This window comes from Cimex lectularius, unplaced genomic scaffold (genome assembly GCF_000648675.2).
Source record: "Cimex lectularius strain Harlan isolate CLEC.00 unplaced genomic scaffold, Clec_2.1 scaffold45, whole genome shotgun sequence".
Classification (NCBI taxonomy): Eukaryota; Metazoa; Arthropoda; class Insecta; order Hemiptera; family Cimicidae; genus Cimex; species Cimex lectularius.
In genome coordinates, this window is record NW_019392634.1 from 83312 (window position 1) to 92237 (window position 8926).

Sequence of the window (8926 nt, forward strand, 5' to 3'; positions counted from 1 at the left end):
GGAAGCGAGAGAAATGTAGTGAACGACAGACCAAAAATAAATAAAGGAAGATAGAGAGATCCGATTGAAAAACACATAGAATATGAAATCGAGCAGAGATAGGGATAGATTGGTAGATGGATAGAGATGGATTGAGAAAGGGGGAGACAGACATACAGGGGAGAGAAATAGACAGTTATACTGACAGACAGTAAAGAAATAGTAAAGATTCGACAAAAATAGACATAGAAAGATAGATAGTAGAGAGAGGGAGAGTGTGAGAGAGAGAGAGAGAGGGAGGGAGAGAGAGAGAGAGACGTCCCGATAGAAAGACAGAAAATAAATAAGGAAAGATCGAGAGATACAGCAGAGAAAATCACAGAAAGAGAAATAGAGATAGATATATAATTAAATAGATAGAAAGAGATAGAGACAGATTAATAGATAAAGAGAGAGACAGAGAAAGAAAGATATTGATAGATAGATATAGAGAAGGAGAGAGAGACGTCTCGATAGAAAGACAGAAAATCTACAAGGAATAATGGAGAGATCCGGCAGAGAAAGTCACAGAAATAGAGATAAAGATAGATATATAAATTAATAGATTGAAAGAGATAGAGACAGATGGATAGAGAGAGAGAGAAAGAGAGAGAGAGGTAGAGATATATAGAGATAGACAGATAGAGATAGAAATAGATAGAGTGAGAGAGACGTATCGATAGAAAGACAGAAAATAAATAAGGAAAGATAGAGAGATCCGGCAGAGAAAGTCACAGAAAGAGAGATAGAGATAGATATATAATTAAATAGGTAGAAAGAGATAGAGACAGATGGATAGAGAGAGAGAAAGAGAGAGAGAGGTAAAGATATATAGAGATAGACAGATAGAGATAGAAATAGATAGAGTGAGAGAGACGTATCGATAGAAAGACAGAAAATAAATAAGGAAAGATAGAGAGATCCGGCAGAGAAAGTCACAGAAAGAGAGATAGAGATAGATATATAATTAAATAGGTAGAAAGAGATAGAGACAGATGGATAGAGAGAGAGAAAGAGAGAGAGAGGTAAAGATATATAGAGATAGACAGATAGAGATAGAAATAGATAGAGTGAGAGAGACGTATCGATAGAAAGACAGAAAATAAATAAGGAAAGATAGAGAGATCCGGCAGAAAAAGTCACGGAAAGAGAGATAGAGATAGATATATAATTAAATAGGTAGAAAGGGATAGAGACAGATAGATAGGTAAAGAGAGAGAGAAAAAGAAAGAAAGATAGAGATAGCAGATAGACAGATAGAGATAGAAATAGATAGAATAAGAGGGACGTATCGATAGAAAGACAGAAAATAAATAAGGAAAGATAGAGAGATCCGGCAGAAAAAGTCACGGAAAGAGAGATAGAGATAGGTATATAATTAAATAGGTAGAAAGGGATAGAGACAGATAGGTAAAGAGAGAGAGAAAAAGAAAGAAAGATAGAGATAGACAGATAGATAGATAGAGAAAGAGAGAGTGAGAGAGAGAAAGAAAGAAAATCAAAATCAAGAGCGGTAGAGATGAAGATAGATAGAAAGGGGGAGAGTGAGAGGTGGGATTGAGAGAAGTGTAAAATAATTGCAATTCATTACAGCTAGGTCAAATTGTTATTGTAGATTTAATTTCAAAAGCTTGCATCTATTGTCGATGGAGATATAATTGTTTAAAACAATTGATTTATGCAGTCATATGAGCCTTGTGAGGAGACAGGATGTATAATGTTTCTACAAAGAGAAGTCCTGCCAAGACGGAAATCGATAGTTAGTCATAACCGAGGGAACAAATTCATACCAATTCGAAGCTTAGATGTTTAATACAAATAAAGTGCTGGAATATTGAAAAATTACACAATCTACGTCACAACATTCACAGTGAAGTATAGAATTAAGTTCTTAGTAAAGAAACTTCCTCGTGGTGTCGGGTCTTTAACACAAATTCCTCTTGTTCTTTTTTTTGTTTAATAAACGAGGCGATCGGAATTTAAGCGGGCACCAGGAACCTGTCATGATCTCTCCTCGACGGCAATAGGTGTTAAGTTCCTGTTCATAGACGATAATGGCCGGGAAGGCAGATCAAGACCGGTCAACTCGTTTATCCGTTACAATCAAATTGCACGAATGGTCTGCCCGGCTAAATCGCCGGATCCTAATCCGATTAAGCATATTTGGTATCGCCTAAAGACTCGCGCTTGAAACTGTGCAGTCGGTCTTAACGACTTTCGATAAATAAAGCGGTTATCCAAGAGTGGAACAACACTCCAATTGAACTTGAAAATTTCAACTTGAGTACGAAATTGAAGTGGTTAATCACCTTGTTAACCTGGACAAAAATATATTCGCTGAACGATTTAATTTAGAAAAACAAATTCCCTTTGAAACATTCAAGAATCCTACTCGTCAGGATTGGTTAAAAAATGATGAAAAGTCTAATTGTATATTATGAGAATATTAAATTCTCGCTCCATTAAATGTGTATTGCTGTCGTTCATCTTTACCCATTATTCTGTTATATGTAAATATTTGAGTAATTAATGAGTGAAATTCCCAATGATAAATAACCGTTCAGAAAAAAATGTTTTTTTTAAACGAAAATAAGTGGTTAAGGCGTCCTACTCGTATATGTCACGCTAGAGGTTCTATGTTCGAATTTCGACATAGATCCGGATAACTCAAATAATTTATTTGAGATTAGTTGCGACAAAAGTATTCTATATTGGTTCTGACCCACTATCCACGATTTCCAACTACAGTTGAATATTGGGCCTTCATGGATGACAGAAATTATTTTATTTATGTACATATTTTTTATATATACAAAACTTGCCCACCTCATTTGTACTAAACATAAAAAACGGTGTCAGAAGCGGGATTCGAACCCACGACCTTCGGTTAAGCCAGAAATACACTTGCCCGACGCTTCCCGATGCTACCCGACGCAAATCCTAACTCCGATTTTCCATAAGGTTGCATTACCCCCGTGCACATCAACCCGATGCTATGCCACGCTAACCTACCCGACACTCTGCGATCCCCACTGTCCAGATTTTCGTCGGGTCGCATCGAGTACAGTCGAACACAAAAGAACCGGACACTCACATTTTTATTCAAACTACACGTATTATTGTCGTTATATTAATTACAACATACTTATTTTAATATAAACTAAATTAACTGTGATTAAAAATTAATTAGTTTTTATTTAAAAAATTAATTTTAATGGTTTGGTAGAAAATTAATCAAAACACCGGAATACGATTTTTTGATGTAATGAATTTTACTAACAATTTATTGTACTCGGCGGTACATATACTAAAATTGGAACAATTTATTACACGCTTTTGCTCATAAAATTTAATTAACAATTTATTTCATAGTTTTGCTCGTAAAATTACACCATTTTCGTCGGGTAGCATCAGAACAGGACACTCATATTTTTCGTAGTTTATTTCAAACTAAGTACATGTAATTTTGTCGTTATATTAATTACAACATGTTATTTTAATGTAAACCAAATTCATAACTTTTTATAAACATTGTTTAATTATGATGCTTAGGAGTAACTTTATTTAAAACAATTAAGTTTAACAAACAATTTATTAGATGGTTGTGCTCATAAAATTTAACTAACAATTTATTACAAGGTTTTGCTCAAAATAGTGCATTATGAGCAAAAGATGCGTTGCGATTGTGATAGTGATTATTGTGATAAACGCTGTGGACTTTACGCGACGTGAGCTTGCGTCGGATAGATGTGCACACCCCACCAAAACGTGGCAAGGCGTCGGGTAGCGTCGCATAGCGTAGCATCGGGTAAGTGTGTTCCCGGTTTAAATAGGCCGCTGCTCTACCACTTGAGCTATCTACCTAGCTAAATTTTTATGGCGTGTCAAGGATTTTTCGTGAGATTATGGATTGGGTAGTCTGGATACGGTGATGTTGTAATGTTTGGTTGAACCCCACACTTCCATATCGGCTTAACAATGGTGTTGTAAAGCAGCCTTTTTGGTTTGAGAGATAAAACAGAGCATTTGACAAAAATTGCAAGAGCCCTGAATCATGTCACAACATTCTGAAGTTTCAGTCGTATGTGAGAGATTCCTCATCAAGTGTCTGTCAATGTCCGAGGGTACAGCATCTTGTCCGGAACATTAATGAAGTAGACTTCTGTAGTTATTAGATACAACAAGGAACAAAGGATTAAATTATCGAATATATCACTTGTGTTTCAAATGAATTGTTTAATTTGACAAAACACATTAATATAATTGGTACGGTATAGGGTAGTTGGCATTTTTTACAATTTCTTCTGGTCGCGTGTCCACATCGAGAGTGTAGGTATACGACATACCACGTGCTTTTCAAAATGGGTCAATTATTGTCAAAACATGTCTTTTAATTTGACAAAATGCACTAAATTAGTCCTAATTGGGTTTCTACGAATCCGTTAGCCGTGAGATGCACCGGGCACTTTTTCTTCCCTTGTTTTAATAAAATAAACGCAGGTTGAAAGTACATAATTGGAGTCGAGATCCCCTGTTAGTTAAATGGGACTATCTCCTTCCAAAACTATTCATTACGATCATAATTGACAAATTGCTTTACATTACTCTAGAGCAGTTTCTATGAATTTCCCTATTACTCCGTTGCCACCATTTGGTCGGAAACATGACGATAATTATGTTTCGGTTTTTTTCTATTTTTTTCTTATAGGCCCGCTTGGTCACGCCATATTATTTATACCCTAATATAATATTCTCCTAACGCGTGAAAGAAAGGTTTATTTAGGTGTGGCGTCTAACGCGTAAATAACAAAGAAACCACCTATTGAAGTGGGTTGATCCTATTTTATATCGAGGTGCTGCATCTGACAGACCGTTTTCAGTCTGTATTGTAATATTACAGCTTCATCTGGCGTTAATTATACATCTGGAGTAATACCGCAAACACTTGGAAAAAGAAAAATTATTAACACTCCCCCTTATGCCGCCAGATTTAGACTAAAGAATTAAACGTGCGGTTTTGGGGTTTCGAACTTCAAAAGCGATGTTTGCCAGCCTTTCATAAACTCGTGAAAAGAGCATCGCGCACCTGTACTTCAAGGCGTGATGCGCCTCATAACGGAGGTGTCTTAAGAAATTTTATGGAGTATTTGAACTCTGAGGCAAACGCCAGGTGGGATGGGCAAAAATGAGTGAACGACCGAGAAAAATTGATAGAGAATAAGAGAGAAAGAAAGAAACAATCCGACAGTCAAAGAAAGAGATATATTAGAGACACAAATATAGAGCACTAGAGAATAAAAGAGAGAGAAATAGAGAGGAAGAGAGAGAAATAGAGAGGGAGAGAGAGAAAGAAAGAAAGAGATAGAGAGAGAGAAAAGGAAAGATAGAGAGTAAAAGAGACAGAGAAAGTGAGAGAGAGGGGGAAAGACAGAGAGTGAGTGAGAGAAGGAAAGAGAGAGAGAGAATAATANGAGAGAGAGAGAGAGAGAGAGAGAGAGAGAGAGAGAGAGAGAGGGAGGGAGAAAAGGAAGGAAAATAGAGAGAAAAAGTGACAGAGGAGAGAGAGAGAGAGAGAGAGAGGGAGAAAAGGAAGGAAAATAGAGAGATAAAGTGACAGAGGAGAGAGAGAGAGAGAAGAGTCAGAGAGAAAAAGATGTATTGACAGATAGACGGTAAAGAAAAAGGAAAAGAAAGAAATTTGGCAGGGATGATACACAGAGAGAAAATAAATAAGAAAAGAGGGATAGATCGGAGAATATAGACATGGAAAGAGATATAGATAGAAAGAAAAAGAGGTGAGAAAGGAAGTCACATACAAACAGAGAGACAGAAAGAAAAAGATAGAGATATACAATCAATAAGACAGAGCAAAGATGATTTTTTTTGCAATATTAGCCAGAGGACGAGTTCAGAAAATGCGTATTCTGGATATGGTGAAAAAAGGGCCAGGAGCGACGGTGGGAACCGAACCCACGACAATCGGCTACCGCGGTCCATTACCATGGTCATCAGATCATGATCATCCCCATTAGGCATATATTATTTGAAGATTTCTTGTTGAGTTCTACATGGAGCTTGACCTACTTTTTTCCCACATCCGATCATCTTAGTGTGCCTAACTCGCTTTACTTTCTCAAAGATTTCGGCATAACCATAACCAGTAGTTTGACTGTGTGTTATTTGGTCAATCTTGTCCCTTTTAAATGTTTGAAATTATTAATGGATGGACACATCAAAAACGTACTAGGCATGAATAACCCCACCGTAGGCGCTGAAATATCACAAAACTGACTTGTACGAATGTCAATCATAGTAAATTATGTTTCGTTAATTATTTTATAAAAAACTGAATAAATCCTTTACGAAATTGACGGTTTATAGGAATTAAACCTACTAACCTCTCACGCGAGTGGCTAGAATCACTTACTCTGGTGATGTTTTAGCACTATGGGTTCGACCTCCAGGTCATCATCACGCAAGCACGTTATATGCTAAACACATATTCACCCTATCAGTCATTTCCATGTACATTCTTTCTTATGTACACACCCTGCAATTAGGGCGATAGAGAGCTCAATATTCCTTCATCACCTTGTACACAAACTATCTAGATAAATTAAGTAAGGGTGGATGGTACTTAATATTCTAGGGACGGTCTTCAACGTTTATAAGGAAATATATGCAGATAAGTACAAATAATACTTTTCTGCAATAAATAAAATCAAACACATTTAAAGGAAGTAGCTTTAGAAAAATAAGATTCTACTATTTTTTTGGATATGAATGTCATTAATTTATCCATTTATCCAAAGAAAGTTTTATGACTACTTGTTTAGGATGTTTTGCTGAAAAATATGTTCTGATTTTCCTGATATTCAGAACTTCTCTCTATTTCAATTTACCTGGATCATTCATGTGCTCGTTAATTTCTCAGCTAAATCAGCAATTTCTGCGCTTCGTTTCTACTTCATGGACTTTCGGGTTTCGTTATTTCGCAAAATTAAGTGAACTCCCGTTTTTATCTCCGACTCAGCTAGTTATACCAGTTGGGCTTAGTTTTCTTTAAATCAGTCGAATTGAAACGATGCCCCCCTCTTTGGGCTTTCCTATAAACAAACCCCAATCAACAACTTAGAGCCACAATTCAATCAAGCCAAGAATTCCACTTAACTTACTTATACTTGTGGCCCGGGCGCAATATTGGTTTCAGACGAAGTTAGCCCACTCCTTTGTCCTTTCTCTGGATACCACGCCGCTGGAATTCTTTCCGCACTGCCAAGAAATACCCCTTCGGTCTTCCAGGCCTCGCTACAATTATTTATTCCCCTTGGGTGTAATTCCAAACCTTCCAATATCATAGTTCTGTGTGCCCCAACCAAAAAAGAACTCACATTTAGAAGATATTGTTTACACAGTTCATCTTCAAATTTTAAATTTTTTGTCATGTTTAATAAATATAATAAATCTATTGAACTATTCGTGTGTAAAGGACATACCAGTAATTTAATTTTTTTTCTTTCGGTTCAATTGTTGGTTACAACTCTTCCATCTGGAGATTGACATCTCATCCTTCTCTATTCAGTTCAATTTTGACAAGGCTAGGCAAGTTGAGGGATTTACAACAACCTTTACTGTACGAAAACAAATCTGTAAAATTGAAACTGTAAGCCGGAATACTTTGAAACATTTATTTTTTAAATTCACTAGTTTTCGTGGTCCGCTTGACCAATTAATATCTTTCAATTAATTAAGTTTTTTAGTCGAGATAAAAAAGTCAGTGCATGAGCGGGATTCGAAAAATGGCAAAAAGGAGGGAAAATTCAAAGGTGTGGTTGAGATGGGAAGTTGGTGTCCGATTGGAATGAAGTCACGACAGCTCAAGTGGTAGAGTAGCGGCGTATCTAGCCGAAGGTCGTGGGTTCGAATCCCGCTCCAGACATTGACATTTTTATCTTAACTAAAAACCTTAATTTATTGGTTAAACTAAATATTTACGAAGCCTGGAATCGTCAACCACATGTGGTTGAATTTTGAACAATCAAGATCTTCATGTTTAAAACTACGGATGTTCTGACAAGAGGATGAGTAAAACAAAAATATTTAATGTAACGAATAGTTTTTAACTTCGTCTTGAAATATTTAAAAGTTTTTAATAGGGCAATTGTTGAAAACCTTTGCTTTGCAAGAGCGTCCTCTTGCCGTCACAAGATATTCAAAATAATATCATAAATTCATGAGATCAACCTTTACACTTCAAAAAAAATTAGTGTAACGGTGAACCATGGGCGACTTATTTACGGAAGGGTAGAAAATCCATTGGGGTTTGTCTTTGCTTTTATTCCAATTTTTGTTCTTCAAACAAAAAGTTCATTTTTGCAAATTCTCTACTTGGAAAGGCTACCGAAGTTTAAAATTTATAAAATAAAATAGGAAAATAAGTGTATTCGCCAAAGAAAAACGCCCGAGTATGTATTTGATGTTGTTTGATCTGCGAATGGTTAGCTTCATGTTGAACTTAGTTCCTCACTGATGATAGCCTGTTACTAAACCGCATATTAGTGAATTGTAAAACACCGGAATGTGAACCTGACAAGAATTAGGTTATTTATTGGGTCCGTCTTCACACGTGACCCAGGGTCGGTTCAACATGAGTTACCGACTCGAAGACCACCAACTAGCATCTACTCTACATACAGATTGCAATTTTTTATGCAAAACTCATTCTAATTTTAAGAGAATAAAACGTCTCCGGCAACATCCGAAAAAAGTGATGAATAATCAGATTATTAGATGTTAGGTAATTTATGAAACGTTGAAATATTTCTAAGGACCTAAAACGGAACCTTGTGCCACTCCTTGATAGACATAATGATTGTTGTTTGTTTATCCACAGTGTTTGTTTGTAGCA